Source organism: Staurois parvus, unplaced genomic scaffold (assembly GCF_062004578.1).
Source record: "Staurois parvus isolate SC_StPar_1 unplaced genomic scaffold, SC_StPar_1.0 ptg001130l, whole genome shotgun sequence".
NCBI classification, from domain to species: domain Eukaryota; kingdom Metazoa; phylum Chordata; class Amphibia; order Anura; family Ranidae; genus Staurois; species Staurois parvus.
Genome location: NW_028318926.1, coordinates 500,049 through 518,283, shown reverse-complemented (window position 1 = coordinate 518,283; position 18,235 = coordinate 500,049). Strand labels below are relative to the sequence as shown.

Here is an 18,235-nt window from a genome sequence, read left to right as displayed (position 1 = left end):
GAATTTTTTGGCTTGCACATGATTGGATGATGGAAGGCAGCAGAGCTTCCCCTTATTTATTAAGTTCGGGAGCAATGTACAAGGTGCACAGTCTATTAGACTTTAGTAAATAGATATACATATAAAATGCAGCGCTGTAAAATGATCAAATCATGCAAATCAACACAATAATAGTCCTGAAAAGGTGCTCATTAATTCCCAGTGTCAATGGAAAGAATGCAAACTAACCAGAAGCGCATTTAAAGTACGCATGTGTGTAAGAAATCCTGGAGATTCCCCTCTCTCCCTCTGGTCAGAAAATGGATATGTGCTGAAATGGATGATGATATGCATACTTTAAATGCGCTTCTGGTTAGTTTGCATTCTTTCCATTGACACTGGGAATTAATGAGCACCTTTTCAGGACTATTATTGTGTTGATTTGCATGATTTGATCATTTTACAGCGCTGCATTTTATATGTATATGTTTTATTGAGGATTTTTATATGCGTTTATCCTGGATGTTCAGCTGCTGTTTCTTTGAGAGCGCTCACTGTGTGTCTTTTACCTATACAGCTTTAGTAAATACACCCCACTAACAACCACTTCCAGCCCGGCCTATAGTCAAATGACGGCCGGGCAGGACATTCACTGTTCTGGGTGGACATCATATGACATACTCCCAAAACCCGCCTCTCATGCACCCTAAGGGCCACGCTGTGGTGGGATCTGTCACCTGCTGTGTCCACTGGACATAGCCGATTACCGATCAGTCTACTGACTGCTACCAGTACCATTTGTAAATCCGCTCCTTTGTGTCACACATTAACCGCTTCCCGTCCGCCCAATAGCAGAAGTACTGCTACAGGGCGGCACGTGATCATACATTTCTGGATAGGGGGCCCTACCCACACCACCATTCGCAGCCTCAGCTGTAAATCATCGAGTCCCAGATAGAGATTACTCGCCAGCGCCTGGTGATTGCCGAGCATCTCCGACGGGGGGGGGGGACTGTATATAAACAATACAGTTCTCTCATCTGTCAGCTCATGCACACTGCTTTACATGGCTGTGCATTGCACAGCCATGCAAAGCAGTGTGCTTACAGTGAATCACAGACACAGCCCACTATGTAAAACAGCACACAGTTAATCCTTTGATCACCCCAGATGTTAACCCCTTCCTGCCCAGTGCCATTAGTACAGTGTCAGTGCTTTTTAGCATTTTATTATAATTTTTGGTTATAAACTAATTTGGGTTTTTTTTTTTTTACTAAAAGGATAACGGAATAAATTTTGGCCAAGATTTATGAACAAAGATTATTTATTTGCAAAATGCTTACTACGTGTGAAATCTGTGAATGATCACAGAGGTCACATGGTACAGGACTATTCACAACAACCTTGTACCATGTGGCAAGCTGTGACCAATCACAGCTCACAGAGTAGTTCTCAATGACTGCAAGAATGCAGCTAGAGAGAAGGAGAAATGATTGCTTTTACAGCCTTTGTGGGTGTAAAAGCAATCAGTGTAAGAAAAAAAAAAATCTTCATCACCCCCCACAAGTAGTATAGTGTCACCATGGTGACACTGTACTGCTAGAGTGACAGTATGTAAAAAAAAACAAATAATAATAAAAAAATGTTTAAAAATTATAATTTTTGGTTATAAACTAATTTGGGTTATTTTTTTTTGATTTTTACTAAAAGGATAACGGAATACATTTTGGCCAAGATTTATGAACAAAGATTATTTATTTGCAAAATGCTTACTATGTGTGAAATCTGTGAATGATCACAGAGGTCACATGGTATAAAGCTATTCACGACAACCTTGTACCATGTGACAAGCTGTGACCAATCACAGCTCACACAGTAGTTCTCAATGGCTGCAAGAATGCAGCTAGAGAGAAGGAGAAATGATTGCTTTTACAGCCTTTGTGGGTGTAAAAGCAATCAGTGTAAAAAAAAAAAAAAAAAATCTTCATCACCCCCCACAAGTAGTACAGTGTCACCATGGTGACACTGTACTGCTAGGGTGACAGTATGTAAAAAAAACATAAAAAACAAATAATAGTAAAAAAAAATGTTTAAAAATTATAATTTTTGGTTATAAACTAATTTGGGTTATTTTTTTTTTTTTTTTACTAAAAAGATAACGGAATACATTTTGGCCAAGATTTATGATGAAATACTATTTATTTGCTAAATTTTATAAGAAAAACACTTTTTTTCAAAATTTTTGGACTTATTCATTTACATAGCAAAAAAAAATAAAAATCCCAGTGGCGAATAAATACCACCAAAATAAAGCTTTATCTGCATCAAAAAAATGCAAAAAAATTAATATGAGTACAGTGTTGCATTACCACGCAATTGTCATTCAAAGTGTGATAGCGCTGAAAGCTGAAAATTGGCCTGGACAGGAAGGGGGTGAAAGTGTCCGGACTTGAAGTGGTTAAGCAATGCATGTCAATTGGCCAATGGATTGCACGGCACCAACGCATGTAAAGTGCGGTACAGCAATATGCGTAGTACAGTGATAGCGTGCCTGGGTCTTCACTAGCTTGTGTTTGAAGGGGCTGTCATTCTCCTCTCTACATCATGGGGATAATCCCACCAGGTACAGTTTTTTTTGGACTTTCTTTTATTAACCTGCTACACATTTTTTCTAATCTGTACAATGACACATGCCAGACATAGATCCCTGAACGCAAAGGGCACTAAACGTGGGCGGCACTCAATACATAATCCAGATGCAGCATTTCCATCTGTCATAGAATTTGACAGGCTTCAGACAACGGGGCTGGACACTGTCCCTGTGTCTCCCAGGCATGCGAAGACTCCACCATTGGATGCACACGGGCTAAATTCCCAACGTCCCGGTGCCGTTCGTGTTGTAGTAGAATTTTGTAGTTAAGGCTAAAATTTATTGGTTTAATTAGATTATTTTGCCTTCCCTGGTCCGCTCCCCCCCTTATTCCCCCTGCATCAACATGATGATCACATTCTTATTAAAAATTTTCCATTTACATTACATACCTTATGTTGGAACCAGCGACATTATCACTGGCTCTCTGTGCTTTTCTCTGCATAGCAACAGATCATGGCTGGGCCTGAAATAAGGTATGTAATTAGTGGTGCACCGAAATGAAAATTCTGGACCGAAACCGAAAATTCAGGATGCACTTGGCCGAAAACCGAAACAGACAGTTAGAAAAAAAAAAAGTGATATATAAAATTGTACTGTGTTCGACTTTTTAACCCCTCGCCTACCGGGCACTTATACCCCCTTCCTGCCCAGGCCAGTTGTCAGCATTCAGTGCTGTAGCACTTTGAATGACAATTGCGCGATCATGCAACATTGTACCCATATGAAATTTTTATAATTCTGTTCAAACAAATAGAGCTTTCTTTTGGTGGTATTTAATCGCCGCTGGGTGTTTTATTTTTTGCGCTATAAACAAAAAAAAAGCAAAAAGCAAAAAGTTTTGTCTCTATTATAAAATTTTGCAAACAAGTACTCCTTCACTGATGTACATTGATGAGGCTACACTGATAGGCAGCACTGATGGGCACTGATGAGGTGGCATAGATAGGCAGCACTGATGGGCACTGATAAATGGCACTGATGGGTGGCACTGACTGACAGCACTGCTGGGCACTCACTGGTGGCACTGATGGGCACAGGTGGGTGGCACTTCAGACTGATCATCAGTACCGATCCATTCTCTGACAATTGCCAGTTCTCAGCAGTACTTTCCTCACACTGTGACAGCAGGAAAGTGTGGCCGATAACCGGCAGCTGCATTTACCCGGTGAACTGCTGTCATTGGACATAGATGATCAGGTGGTAAAAGGCCGCTGTGATTGGCCTTTTACCACATCACGTGATCAGCTGTATCCATAAAACACAGAGATCACTGGATGTGCGCCCCCGGTGGCGTGCGGGAGGGCGATTTCTGGGACAACATCATATAATGTCCTCCCAGAACTGGGTAACTGCGCACTGCACTGCATTACATTCTTTCCAGACCATGCTGGCTGAGGAAACTCAAAAACTCACCCGGAAGTGAAGTCTTACATGTCACTTCCGGGTCATGAATGAGATGGGGAGCAGAGCGGATGTGTGTTACTTTACCCGCATGTGTGGAAGAAATTGGGTGGCAGTGGAGCCACCCGAATGCTTCCACCTGACAAGTGAGCCCTGCTGCTGGCCCACAGCAGGGCTAACTGTAGAAAAAAAGGCACCTGCTTGACACCCAGAAATACATGCGGGGGTGTCGGGTGATACAAATTGTGCAACCCCCCAACAGTGAATCGGCTGACAGAATGCAATTTATAAGTGTACAATCCAAACACACACGTTCCTGAGTTAAAATGGCGGTGTGTGTAAGTGGGTGTTGCAGCGCCCATCGGCTGGAACTGAACAGAATCAACAAGGGAGAATGTCACCAGCACACCGAGGATCACCAATAAGGGTCCAAACGTTTTACTGAACGATCACATAGTTACAGCAAGGCAAGGACGTTTCAAAGTCTCATCAGGCCTGATGAAGGGATCCTGCGAGACTCCGAAACGTTGCCTTGCTGTAATTATGTGATCGCTCATCAAAACTGATGAAAGGATCCTATGAGACTCTGAAACATCCCCTTGCTGTAATTATGTGATCGTTCATTAAAACTGGTGAAGGGGTCCTGCGAGACTCCGAAACATTCCCTTGCTGTAACTATGTGATCATTCATTAAAACTGATGAAGGGGTCCTACGAGACTCCGAAACGTTGCCTTGCTGTAACTATGTGATCGTTCATTAAAACTGATGAAGGGGTCCTACGAGACTCCGAAACGTTCCCTTGCTGTAACTATGTGATCGTTCATTAAAACTGATGAAGGGGTCCTGCGAGACTCCAAAACGTTCCCTTGCTGTAACTATGTGATTGTTCATTAAAACTGATGAAGGGGTCCTGCGAGACTCCGAAACGTTCCCTTGCTGTAACTATGTGATTGTTCATTAAAACTGATAAAGGGGTCCTGCGAGACTCTGAAACGTTGCCTCACTGTAACTATGTGATTGTTCATTAAAACCGATGAAGGGGTCCTGCGAGACTCCTAAACATTCCCTTGCTGTAACTATGTGATCGTTCACTAAAACTGATGAAGGGGTCCTGCGAGACTCCGAAACATTCCCTTGCTGTAACTATGTGATCGTTCATCAAAACTGATGAAGGGGTCCTGCGAGACTCTGAAATGTTGCCTCGCTGTAACTATGTGATAATTCATTAAAACTGATGAAGGGGTCCTGCGAGACTCCGAAACATTCCATTGCTGTAACTATGTGATCGTTCATTAAAACTGATGAAGGGGTCCTGTAAGACTCCAAAACGTTCCCTTGCTGTAACTATGTGATCGTTCATTAAAACTGATGAAGGGGTCCTACGAGACTCCGAAACGTTCCCTTGCTGTAACTATGTGATTGTTCATTAAAACTGATGAAGGGGTCCTGCGAGACTCCAAAACGTTGCCTTGCTGTAACTATGTGATCGTTCATCAAAACTGATGAAGGGATCCTACGAGACTCCGAAACATTCCCTTGCTGTAACTATGTGATCGTTCATTAAAACCGATAAAGGGATCCTGCGAGACTCCGAAACGTTCCCTTGTTGTAACTATGTGATCGTTCATCAAAACTGATGAAGGGGTCCTGCGAGACTCCGAAACGTTCCCTTGTTGTAACTATGTGATCGTTCATCAAAACTGATGAAGGGGTCCTGCGAGACTCCGAAACGTTGCCTTGCTGTAACTATGTGATCGTTCATCAAAACTGATGAAGGGGTTCTGCGAGACTCCGAAATGCTGCCTTACTGTAACTATGTGATCATTCATTAAAACTGATGAAGGGGTCCTGCGAGAATCCGAAACGTTCCATTGCTGTAACTATGTGATCGTTCATTAAAACTGATGAAGGGGTCCAATGAGACTCCGAAACGTTGCCTTGCTGTAACTATGTGATCGTTCATTAAAACTGATGAAGGGGTCCTGCGAGACTCCGAAACGTTGCCTTGCTGTAACTATGTGATCGTTCACTAAAACTGATGAAGGGGTCCTGCGAGACTCCGAAACGTTGCCTTGCTGTAACTATGTGATCGTTCACTAAAACTGATGAAGGGGTCCTGCGAGACTCCGAAACATTCCCTTGCTGTAACTATGTGATCGTTCATTAAAACTGATGAAGGGGTCCTGCAAGACTACGAAACATTCCCTTGCTGTAACTATGTGATCGTTCATCAAAACTGATGAAGGGGTCCTGCGAGACTCCGAAACGTTCCCTTGCTGTAACTATATGATCGTTCATTAAAGCTGATGAAGGGTTCCTGCGAGACTCCGAAACGTTGCCTTGCTTTAATTGTGTGATCGTTCATTAAAACTGATGAAGGGATCCTGCGAGACTCCGAAACGTTCGCATATATGTAAACCCGGGCTAAAATAGTAACAGCAGAATTTACACACCTAAAACTTTATCAAAAATACTACCCCCCCCCCCCAACAAAAGTCAGATGGAAGAACTTATTCCTGGGCCATGCCTTCTCCTCGATGTCCTGCTATAACCTCACAAATCTGCTGCCATAGTAAATATTTAGTGATCAATCATTGCCCAACACACAAGCCGGGCCATGTTTAAGCTCAATGAAGTCCTCATTCCTCATCTCTGGAGCTTCTACTGCTGACTTCACTCAGAGAAAGTGTGGTGCCTGGCTGTCTTCCCAGGTTCCATCATTTCAGGATTGAAACTGGCTCCCAATCATGTGACCACTGTGACAGCCAATCACAGTGATCACATTATCGCCGATCCTTCCCGCCGATGGGAGTTCAAAACTTAGGCTAGGTTCACACCTATGCAGGTTGCGTTTGAGCCGTTTCTGCATTGCATTTTGCGTTGCGTTTTTTATGTGTTTTGCAAGGTTTTTTGTTTTTTTTTTTCTTGTTGCTAGGCAGATTTAAAATACAAAACACATAAAAAACATGCAGCATTACCATTGAAGTCTATAGAACAAAAAACGAGTTAAAAAAAGTCCCTGACCCTTTTAAAAAATGCAACAAGTGAAAACGCAGAGATGTGAACATGCTCCATAAGAAATGTTAAATGGACTGTACTGCGTTTCTGCAAAACGCTGCGGAAGACGCTTAAGTGTGAACCGGGGGTAAGGGACTGGAGCTGTCAGGAAGGGGTTAAACATGCTAATAATGACTCCACATAACAGTGTCATGTGTCAACGTGCATTTTGCTGACGTGTTCACGTGCATTATTGATGTGTTTTTTTTCACTCTCCACTTTAGGATTTAAATTGGATAGAGTTAACCTCCCTAGTGGTATGAATATTTCAGATTTTTGGTGCTCAAAGCGGTACATTTTTTTGCATGGAAATATGTATTTTTTTTATTGTAGGCCTGTAATTTAGGAATAACTCACTGAAATCTGTCCGAACAACAGTCTAGTAAACATCCCGGGTATGATAAAACTTGAAAGACGAAATCATAAATTATAATTTAATAAATAATCATAAAAAATAATAATATAATAATAATAAATGTAATTCAATAATATAATCAAACCAAAAACACTGACATTTGAAATAGAGCGCCAAGTTCACACATCACTGAGCAAAGTCGCAGAATCGTTTTCAGTGTTTGATGACGAATTTCCCCCACGAATCATTATCACTCAATTCTGCAAGTGGTTCTGATTTACTATCGCTGTTCTCTAGCCGGTCTAAAACCGATTTTGACCTAAAGGGACGCTTTTTGGACGCCATGGACGTTTCTCAGTTTCCAGGCAAAAAGAACAGTAAAAATGCAGGCAGGGCGCAGGACAAAGCACTCGGGACAAAATGTATGTGAAATGTTTTGAAACAGCAATGTTTTACTATGTAATAATCATTTTTTTAAAAATTTAATTTTTTAAAAATTTCAAATTTGCCGCCGGTTCCGGCGCCCGTACGTCCCGACATCACAGGGACCGGAACAAGGAAGCCGGATGCCGGCATCGGACGGAGGAGATGGCCAGGGACGCTGCAGGAGACGCATTGTGGGATAAGGTAAGCTCTGCAGGGACTCCCTATGCAGCACCGCATGGTAAGCCCGAGTGTAGCTCGGGGTTACTGCTTTTGGTACTGAAACTTTACCCCGAGCTACACTCGGGAATACCGCCAGGGGGGTTTAACAGCCATTGGCCAAGGTTAGTTAATACTAGTGGAGCACCGAAATGAAAAGTCTGGACCGAAACCGAAAATTCAGGATGCACTTGGCCGAAAACCAAACCGAAACTGAAATGGACATTTTTTAGAAAATATATATATTTTTTATACACAATTGTATTATATTCGACTTTTTAATTATTATAATGAATTTAAATGAATATGAATTTTTATTAAAATTTTAAAAATGCAATTCAGTTACGTTAAATACATTTTATTGAAAGTAACGCACAAAAATTGGACAGAAAATAAATCAAATATAGAAAAATAAAAATTTAAATGGAGGCGTTTTTGCATTGAAGTCATTAGGGGGCATTTATACATTGAAGTCAATGGGACACGATTTTGCATTGAAATCAATATGGGGGCGTTTTTGCATTGATGTCAATAGGGGGCGTTTTTGAATGGTCGTCAATGAAACGTTATTTTGTATTGCAGTCAATAGGGGGCGTTTTTGAATGGACGTCAATGAAACGTTATTTTGTATTGAAGTCAATAGTGGGCGTTTTTTGCGTTGAAGTCAATAGGGGGCATTTTTGAATGTACGTCAATGAAACATTATTTTGTATTGTAGTCAATAGGGGGCATTTTTGAATGAACGTCAATGAAACGTTATTTTGTATTGCAGTCAATAGGGGGCGTTTTTGAATGGACGTCAATGAAACGTTATTTTGTATTGAAGTCAATAGTGGGCGTTTTTTGCGTTGAAGTCAATAGGGGGCGGTTTTGAATGGACGTCAATGAAACATTATTTTGTATTGCAGTCAATAGGGGGCGTTTTTAAATGAATGTCAATGAAAGGTTATTTTGTATTGCAGTCAATAGGGGGTGTTTTTAAATGAAGGTCAATGAAAGGTTATTTTGTATTGCAGTCAATAGGGCGCGTTTTGGAATGGACATCAATGAAACGTTATTTTGTATTGAAGTCAATAGAGGGCGTTTTTGCGTTGACGTCAATAGGGGGCGTTTTTGCGTTGAAGTCAATAGGGGGTGTTTGTATGTTGAATTCAATGGGACGAGATTTTGCATTAACATCAATGGAACACGATCTTGCATTGAAATCAATAGGGGGTGTTTTTGCATTGAAGTCAATAGGGGGCATTTTTGCGTTGAAGTCAATAGCGGGTGTGTGTATGTTGAAGTCAATGAAACGTGATTTTGCATTGACGTCAATGGGACACGATTTGGCATTGAAATCAATAGGGGGTGTTTTTGCTTTGAAGCCAATGCGATGCAATTTTGCACTGAAGTCAATAGAGGGCTTTTTTGCATTGAAGTCAATGGCACACAATTTTGCATTGGTCAACGTGATGTGATTTTGCATTGAAGTCAATTATTATTGGCACCTACTACCGGCGAAACGCCGATAACCCGGCCGATAATTTTCGGTAGCCGATATATTGGTGCATCACTAGTTAATACCTGTTGCTAACACAACAAAATGCATGTTACATGCGCTTTGATGCATTGCCATTGACTTCTTTCAGTCTGCCAACGCACTAAAATGCTGAAAAAAATTCTGATGTTGTATTTTTCAAAACACACTGCACTGCAGAGCAGAGATGGGAACAGACACTATCATTAAATGGCACACCATGACCATGTTTTATCTCATTGATGTGGCCTGTACAGAAAAATGCATATAAAATAAAGAAGTTCAACTCACAGTAAAATGAAACAAAACGCTTAGAAAAAAGCATGTCAGCGCTTTGTCATGCGTAGATGCACGTGCATTTTCTATGGACTGTGCTGTGAACAGTTAGGGTGCAGGACAGTTACAAACGATATAAAATAACCATCAATTATCCCAAAAGTGTTCCTGAAATGATGACAAAGTATCAATTATTTGTTTCTCTGTAACCAGATCACGTTTACAAACTCTACGGTTTCACTGTAATGTCCATGTCCACCAGTGATTCATGACCTCTCACCCATTGCATGGTGCAGTGCCCGGGCAGGTTGGCATCACAACAGAGGAATCCCTTTGCTGGGTGTCAGCCACCAAATTACTAACCCAGCCTGACAGCCACATAAAGACCGCCACTGGTGAAATTTTGGGCTGTCATGCTGACCCTCTGAATTCAAGAATGCTATGCGTCACTGACAGCAACAAAAACACAGAGTCTCCTGTCCCTGGCATTCAGTGCCAGCGAATAAAATCAATAAAATCTAAAGCCAGAGGATCAGCATGACACCTAGGAGGTCAGCAATGGCAGCTTATGAATTTATCTTACAAGCCTACATATAACTACCTTGTTCCAGACTGCCCATTACTGGGTGCCTTCGTACCCCAGACCGATGAGCAACTTCCAACATGTACCTGTCACTGATTACCCGACCTGGCCCGGCCCCAGTGCCATCAGGAATTACACTTTTGCTGAAATTCTTCCGTTCTGAATCTCATTTTATTATTATTTTCTTTTTTTATCTTGTGTGGCAGTCTATTGTAGTCCTATAAACATTGTTTTTTGTTTTTTTTTTTGGGGGGGGGGGGGGGGCTCTAGGTACAAATAGTGACCTTTACAGTCAAGCACTGGCACCTCCTCTCCTGATATGCAAATATTGACTTTTCAAAGAAAGCCAAGGCCTGGCCCCTCCCCTTCTGATATGCACACATTGACGTCTCAGAGAAAGCCAAGAGCTGGCCCCTCCCCTCCCGATATGCGCGCACTGACCTCTCAGTGAAAGCCAAGAGCTGGCCCCTCCCCTCCTGATATGCGCGCACTGACCTCTCAGTGAAAGCCAAGAGCTGGCCCCTCCCCTCCTGATATGCGCACACTGACCTCTCAGAGAAAGCCAAGAGCTGGCCCCTCCCCTCCCGATATGCGCACACTGACATCTCAGAGAAAGCCAAGAGCTGGCCCCTCCCCTCCCGATATGCGCACACTGACCTCTCAGAGAAAGCAGAGAGCTGGCCCCTCCCCTCCCGATATGCGCACACTGACCTCTCAGAGAAAGCCAAGAGCTGGCCCCTCCCCTCCCGATATGCGCACACTGACCTCTCAGAGAAAGCCGAGAGCTGGCCCCTCCCCTCCCGATATGCGCGCACTGATCTCTCAGAGAAAGCCGAGAGCTGGCCCCTCCCCTCCAGATATGCGCGCACTGACCTCTCAGTGAAAGCCAAGAGCTGGCCCCTCCCCTCCAGATATGCGCGCACTGACCTCTCAGAGAAAGCCAAGAGCTGGCCCCTCCCCTCCCGATATGCGCGCACTGACCTCTCAGTGAAAGCCAAGAGCTGGCCCCTCCCCTCCAGATATGCGCGCACTGACCTCTCAGTGAAAGCCAAGAGCTGGCCCCTCCCCTCCAGATATGTGCGCACTGACCTCTCAGAGAAAGCCAAAAGCTGGTTCCTCCCCTCCTGTTAGGAAAATATTGACTTTTCAGAAAACATCAAGGGCTGGTCATTCTCCTTCTGATATGCAAATATTAACTTTTCAGAGAAAGCAAAGAGCTGGCCCCTCCCCTCCTGATAGGCAAATATTGACTTTTCAGAAAAAGTCAGGAGCTGGCCCCTACCCTCCTAATAGACAAAATACTGACTTTTAAGAAAACATCAAGGGCTGGCTCTTTCCCTTCTGATATGCAAATATTAATTTTTCAGAGAAAGTCAAGGGCTGGCCCCTCCGTTCTTGCCATGCAAATAATGACTCTTTAGGAACTGTCAAGGAATGGCCCCTCCCCCTTTAGAAATAAGTCAAGGGCTGTACCCCCCCCCCCTTCCCTGGTGTGAAAATATTAACTTTTCAGAGAAAGTCAAGAGCTGGCCCCTCCGCTCTTGTTATGCAAATACTGACTCTTCAGGAAATTTCAAGGAACAGCCCCTCCCCTTTAGAACAAATTCCTGATATGAAAATACTAAATACCAAAGTCTGTCCCCTGCTCTCCTGGTATGCAAATATGGACCCTTAAGGAAAAGTCGAGGAATGGCTCCTCCCATCCTGGCATGCAAACATGGGCACTTTAGGAAAAGTCAAGGAATGACCCCTCCCCTCCTGGTATGCAAATATTGACTCTTTAGATAAAAGTCAAGCGCTAGCCCTTCCCCTCCTGATATGAAAATAATAACTTATCAGGGAAAGTCAAGGACTGGCCCCTGCCCTCCCAGTATGCGACTACTGACTCTTTACAAAAAGTCAAAGGCTGGCCCCTCACCTCCTGCAACTGATCGGAGGGTGAGGGGTGGGTACATTGAGGCTCCTCGCATACTCGTGAAGATTCGCAAAGGTACACAAGTCCTCTTTTGGACTTCTGAGACGAGATCAGATGATAGGTGCACTTAAACCGAAGTGGACAGTATTGGGGTACAGGAAACCCCAAAAGGTACGGCAGTCCAAGATTATTATTCTGGAAGTATAAAGAAAAATAGAATTCCAAATCTAGTAATAAAAATACAGGAATCGCTTCCCCCGGACAGGAACGTTGGAGGAAGACTGCACAGTGGCAGGTGAATCCACAGAAATCTCACCGCCATGTTTTGTTTCCTGTGGTGGACTAGGTAAACGCAGATGAAGGAGGAGGGAGGTTGACTGGCTCCTGGTCAGGCCTGGTTGGCGTTGTATTGCGACTCAGGGCCTACAGCGACGACTGGATAAATGTACGTGGCTATGGAAGCCGGTGCATGGAGGGGAGGGGGGGGTCCAGAATCCCATCTTAGTGATATTAACCCCTTGCCTGCCACAGGAAATGCTGCAAACGGTTAACAGCCAACCCCCCCAGGATGAAATGTGAACCTGCTTGTGGTTAGGGCACAGTCAGGGGTAAATGAGGACGATGTGAGGAGAGATCAGATTATCCAGCGATTAGAAAATGAAGTGCCCCCCCCTTTGCCTCCATGTAGCGCACACCCTTCTTCCTGATTCTCCCCCCTCCGGCTTGGATAAACAAGGTAAATATTGAACATCGTAAAGCCCTCCCTGTCGGCACACACAAAGTTTAGGCTGCAATATTATTCCGGCCTTTGTAGCTGCCCCAAACCACCCCCACATTGACAGCTGGAGAGACCCCCAAAAACACAGCACACCGGGAAATAAATCCTCCATCTAGAATGGACGCTAGAGACCCCCAACCGAGCCAAAGAGAAGGATGGAGGGGAAGGGGACGGGCTGTGCCGGTAACCCCATTTAACCCCGCGCAGCAACAAGCTACAGGTGGCTGAGATCAATATCTCAGCTCAGCACGGGGCCGAAGGAAGGGCCATTCACCGCTCATGGGCATTTCTGGGAGCAAATTATCCCCCCCCCCAGCCAAGATCTGCACAGTGTCTGCCAATGTCATTGTGGGTGGGGGCCCAAATCAGATGGAGGCATGACTCTCTGCTGGGCAGTGCCAGTCTGGCCATCCAGGAAAGGGTTAGCACGCCTGGCACATAGACTATGCCTGGTGCCAGGCCTTAGTAAGATCTGAAGGACATGACAGACAGAGAAGGATGGCACACACAGGGGGCAGACAGGAGGATGGCACACACAGGGGGCAGACAGGAGGATGGCACACACAGGGGGCAGACAGGAGGATGGCACACACAGGGGGCAGACAGAGAAGGATGGCACACACAGGGGGCAGACAGGAGGATGGCACACACAGGGGGCAGACAGGAGGATGGCACACACAGGGGGCAGACAGGAGGATGGCACACACAGGGGGCAGACAGGAGGATGGCACACACAGGGGGCAGACAGGAGGATGGCACACACAGGGGGCAGACAGAGGAGGATGGCACACAGGGGGCAGACAGAGGAGGATGGCACACACAGGGGGCAGACAGAGGAGGATGGCACACACAGGGGGCAGACAGAGGAGGATGGCACACACAGGGGGCAGATAGAGGATGGCACACACAGGGGGCAGACAGGAGGATGGCACACACAGGGGGCAGACAGGAGGATGGCACACACAGGGGGCAGACAGGAGGATGGCACACACAGGGGGCAGACAGAGAAGGATGGCACACACAGGGGGCAGACAGGAGGATGGCACACACAGGGGGCAGACAGGAGGATGGCACACACAGGGGGCAGACAGGAGGATGGCACACACAGGGGGCAGACAGGAGGATGGCACACACAGGGGGCAGACAGGAGGATGGCACACACAGGGGGCAGACAGAGGAGGATGGCACACAGGGGGCAGACAGAGGAGGATGGCAAACACAGGGGGCAGACAGAGGAGGATGGCACACACAGGGGGCAGACAGAGGAGGATGGCACACACAGGGGGCAGATAGAGGATGGCACACACAGGGGGCAGACAGGAGGATGGCACACACAGGGGGCAGACAGGAGGATGGCACACACAGGGGGCAGACAGGAGGATGGCACACACAGGGGGCAGATAGAGGATGGCAAACACAGGGGGCAGACAGAGGAGGATGGCACACACGGGGCAGACAGAGGAGGATGGCACACACGGGGCAGACAGAGGAGGATGGCACATACAAGGGGCAGACAAAGGAGGATGGCACACACAAGGGGGTAGACAGAGGAGGATGGCACACACGGGGCAGACAGAGGAGGATGGCACACACAGGGGGCAGATAGAGGAGGATGGCAAACACAGGGGGCAGACAGAGGAGGATGGCTCACACAGGGGGCAGAGAGGAGGATGGCACATACAGGGGGCAGGATGGCACATATAGGGGGAAGACAGAGGAGGATGGCACACACAAGGAGTAAATAAAAGAAGATGGCACATACAAGGGGCAGACAGAAGAGGATGGCACACACGGGACAGACAGAGGAGGATGGTACATACAAGGGGCAGACAGAGGAGGATGGCACACACAAGGGGGTAGACAGAGGAGGATGGCACACACGGGGCAGACAGAGGAGGATGGCACACACGGGGCAGACAGAGGAGGATGGCACATACAAGGGGCAGACAAAGGAGGATGGCACACACAAGGGGGTAGACAGAGGAGGATGGCACACACGGGGCAGACAGAGGAGGATGGTACATACAAGGGGCAGACAAAGGAGGATGGCACACACAAGAGGGTAGACAGAGGAGGATGGCACACACGGGGCAGACAGAGGAGGATGGCACACACGGGGCAGACAGAGGAGGATGGCACATACAAGGGGCAGACTGAGGAGGATGGCACATACAAGGGGCAGACAGAGGAGGATGGCACACAAGGGGCAGACAGAAGAGGATGGCACACAAGGGGTAGATAGAGGAGGATTGCACACAAGGGGCATACAGAGGAGGATGGCACACACGGGGCAGACAGGAGGATGGCACACAAGGGGCAGACAGAGGAGGACGGCACATACAAGGGGCAGACAGAGGAGGATGGCACACAAGGGATAGACAGAGGAGGATGGCACATACAAGGGGCAGGCAGGAGGATGGCACATACAAGGGGCAGACAGAGGAGGACGGCACATACAAGGGGCAGACAGAGGAGGACGGCACACAAGGGGTAGATAGAGGGGGACGGCACACACAAGGGGCAGACAGAGGAGGACGGCACATACAAGGGGCAGCAGAGAAGGATGGCATATACAAGGGGCAGACAGAGGAGGATGGCACATACAAGGGGCAGCAGAGAAGGATGGCATATACAAGGGGCAGACAGAGGAGGATGGCACACAAGGGGTAGATAGAGGGGGATGGCACATACAAGGGGCAGACAGAGGAGGACGGCACACAAGGGGCACACAGAGGAGGACGGCACATACAAGGGGCAGACAGAGGAGGACGGCACATACAAGGGGCAGACAGAGGAGGACGGCACATACAAGGGGCAGACAGAGGAGGACGGCACATACAAGGGGCAGACAGAGGAGGATGGCACACAAGGGGTAGATAGAGGGGGACGGCACATACAAGGGGCAGACAGAGGAGGATGGCACACAAGCGGTAGATAGAGGGGGATGGCACATACAAGGGGCAGACAGAGGAGGATGGCACACAAGGGGCAGACAGAGGAGGATGGCACACAAGGGGTAGATAGAGGGGGATGGCACATACAAGGGGCAGACAGAGGACGGCACATACAAGGGGTAGATAGAGGAGGATGGCACATACAAGGGGCAGACAGAGGACGGCACATACAAGGGGTAGATAGAGGAGGATGGCACACATGGGGGGCAGGCAGAAGAGGTTGGCACACATAGGCAGGGTAGCATTGCCAGCTCACACAGGGCACCGTCAGCACTGTGCCAGAACAGGGTGGGCAGAGGAGCCCCTGCACTGCCCTCCATCACAGTGCCCACTGACAGCTCTGCCGGGAGGAATCTGCCATGCCCCAGCAAAGAACGCATGGCGCCCCCATATATAGGAGCACAGTACAAGCCATGACAACCCCGGCTACTTACCCCGGGCAAGTGATCGGTCCTGGATGGGGGGTCCCTCCTTCTCCTCCTGTGTCCCCCTCAGTGCTGTCTGTGTCCCCCCGGCTGCTGCTGCTGCACCGCCTCCTCCTCCTCCTCCTCCTCCGATCAGTGCAGCAGCCAGAGCTGACTCTGCACTGCCCGGTCCTAGAGCCTGCACTACATGCACACTGATATCTGTGGATGGGTCCTAGAGCCTGCACTACATGCACACTGATATCTAGGGATGGGTCCTAGAGCCTGCACTACATGCACACTGATATCTGTGGATGGGTCCTAGAGCCTGCACTACATGCACACTGATATCTAGGGATGGGTCCTAGAGCCTGCACTACATGCACACTGATATCTGTGGATGGGTCCTAGAGCCTGCACTACATGCACACTGATATCTGTGGATGGGTCCTAGAGCCTGCACTACATGCACACTGATATCTGTGGATGGGTCCTAGAGCCTGCACTACATGCACACTGATATCTGTGGCTGGGGTTCTAGAGCCTGCACTACAAACATACAGATATCTGTGGATGGGTCCTACAGCCTGCACTACATAAACACTAATATCTGTGCATAAGTCCTAGAGCCTGCACTACATATACACCGATATGTGAGCTGGGGTCCTAGAGTATTCACTATATACACACTGATATCTGTGGCTGGGGTTCTAGAGCCTGAAGTACATACACACTGATATCTGTGGTTGGGGTTCTACAGCCTGTAGTACATACACACTGATATCTAGGGATGGTTCCTAGAGCCTGCACTACATACACACCGATATCTGTGGCTGGGGTTCTACAGCCTGCAGTACATGCGCACTGATATCTGTGGATGGGTCCTACAGTCTGCAGTACATGCACACTGATATCTGTGGATGGGTCCTAGAGCATTCACTATATACACACATACTGTATCTGTGGTTGGGGTTCTAGAGCATGCACTACATACACACTGATAATCTGTGGATGGGTCCTACAGCATTCACTATATACACACATATCTGTGGATGGGGTTGTAGAGCATGCACTACATGCACAATGATATCTTTGGATGGATCCTAGAGTGCTACACACACACTGATACAGCGGGTAAAATAACTATTGCACACGTCACCATTTTCTCAGTAAATATATTTCTAAAGGTGCTATTGACATGAAATATTCAGTAACAACCCATGCAATCCATACATACAAAGAAACCAAAACAAATACGTTCAGAAATTAAGTTATGTGTAATAAAATGGAATGACACGGGGAAAAAGTATTGAACACGCTAACTGAAATGTATTTATTACTTCGTATAAAATCCTTTGTTGGTAACGACAGCTTCAACATGCCTCCTGTATGGAGAAACTAGTGGCATGCATTGCTCAGGTGTGATTTTGACCCATTCTTCCACATCAGGGGCGGACTGATCATTTGGAAACTCGGGCACTGCCCGAGGGCCCGGGGTCAGTAGGGGGCCCCATGAGATGCCCCTGGTACCTTTTTCATAGGCTTTTTTGAGTTTGGGCAAGGACACAGGGGCCCCATGATCCCCTATTGCCTGGGGGCCCCATAAGTTGTCAGTCTGCCCCTGTTCCACACAGTCTTTAGATCTTGAAGGTTCTGTGGGCCTCTTCAGTGAACTCTGATCTTTTGTTCTTTCTATAGATTGTCTATTGGATTCAAGT

The 18,235-nt window shown here is 46.7% G+C and overlaps 1 protein-coding gene across 1 annotated transcript in view; it reads right to left on the bottom strand.

The window, feature by feature from the left end:
• Positions 1-16,652, bottom strand: part of LOC149439394 (DNA (cytosine-5)-methyltransferase 3A-like) — a 449,390-nt gene extending 432,738 nt beyond the window's left edge. The window contains exon 1 of the mRNA XM_089659024.1: positions 16,548-16,652. The gene's annotated coding sequence lies outside the window, so the exon portion shown is untranslated. The remainder of the gene's footprint in view (positions 1-16,547) is intronic.
• Between the last annotated feature and the right edge of the window lie 1,583 nt (positions 16,653-18,235).